This window comes from Nanorana parkeri, unplaced genomic scaffold, assembly GCF_000935625.1.
Source record: "Nanorana parkeri isolate BGI_ZX_2015 unplaced genomic scaffold, ASM93562v1 scaffold31, whole genome shotgun sequence".
NCBI classification, from domain to species: Eukaryota; Metazoa; Chordata; class Amphibia; order Anura; family Dicroglossidae; genus Nanorana; species Nanorana parkeri.
In genome coordinates this window covers 1,888,135-1,889,728 of record NW_017306299.1, presented here as the reverse complement: position 1 = coordinate 1,889,728, position 1,594 = coordinate 1,888,135, and positions in this window count along the sequence as shown.

Genomic DNA, 1,594 nt, shown 5'->3' with positions numbered 1-1,594 from the left:
AAAACAAACAGGCTCATTTTAATCATCCAATGTGGTAGAGACAGTAGTTCTGCAGACACCCCAAAATGGTTCAATGTTTACAAAAAAATTGCGTTCAATGTTTACAAAAAAAAATGTGGCACTTTCTCAGGTGCTTATCATTTCCTGTATTTAAAACAAATGCACCAGAAAGATGCACCTGCAGAAAATGTTTGGTGAATGCCACAATAACTGCTTTATAAATATGTCATATGTCATTAAGTGACATTAAACCCTGAGATTTTTTAACATAAACCAATACTGTAATGTCCGCCTTACTGCAATCCATGGTTGTTTCCCTTCTCTTTGCTGCTCTTCCTTTTAAATCTGTATCTCTTCTCATGCTGGGCAAAACTTCTGTTTTGCAGCAGACTGCCTTGTCTCTGGAATGGATACATGGTGTCTGTGTGTAGGTTTGTATAGGTTTGTAACCTGAGCCAGCACTACAGGAAGAGGCACTCAGCTGCAGAGGGAAGTTCTCATCCAAGCATGAGAAGACATGAGGATTTAAAAGGAAGAGCAGCAAAGAGAAGGGAAACAACCATGGATTACAGTAAGGCACACATTACAGTATTGGTTTATGTTAAAAAATCTGAGGGTTTAATGTCACTTTAAATCACAACAATCTGATTTTACTGCTCACTGCTCCCAATTAACATACTGCAGGGTCTAAGGGCACACAAAACTGCACCTCATTAAATCCAGAATATAGCAATAGTGGTACAGCAGCAAATCATCCAGAAACATTTCTTGTATGAAAGCTGCATCTCTTCTCCAGCATGCCCTCGGGGAACTAAATTTAGCTGAACAACCGTCTGAAACCTATAACTGAGGAGCAAAGTACACTTGTATATACTGATCACAAATCCATAAATGCTACATCGCACAAATGACACATTCCTTGAAGGCTTTTTTATCCGAGGAACATATCATTGTAGCAGTAGAAGGATGGATATAACAATACTGGTATAATTTTAGTAGTATAGGGATTGTTAGATCTAGAAGAAAAACAGAACGCTCTAATAACCTTTCAATGAGGACAGAGACCGGAAGCACATTGTCAGGATGGAGTGAAGAGACAACACGTACTAAACTTAAAACAGAACTTAGTTACATAGTATTTGAGGTTGAATAAAGACATAAGTCCATCAAGTCCAACGTATGTCCTGCCAAAAACTCAGGGGGTTATTCACACAGCTGCCAAAGGCAGCTGAGTGAATAACCCAGATGAAGTGAAATCAGCCGTACATCGGCTGCACTTCGGTCAGCTGAATAGTGCAGAAGGACTTCGACTCAGCCGATCCAACATCGCCCGCTTTGGCTGTCACTTCAGGTCAGTCGAGCCGAAGCATATGTCTTCGGCTCGGCTGAGCTGCTCGGCCGCCTTCGGCTGCTGCTGTACGAGCTAAAGTGAATAGCCCGTACAGCAGCCCTTCGGCTGAACCGAAGGGCTCCAGCGGCCGAAGAGAGCCGAAGCTGCAATCCTTCGGCTCCATCATGAATAACCCCCTAAAAAAATAATTAGCCTATTAGGAGATAAAATAAAAAAAGCCTTTTCTTCTGTTTAATTCCGATG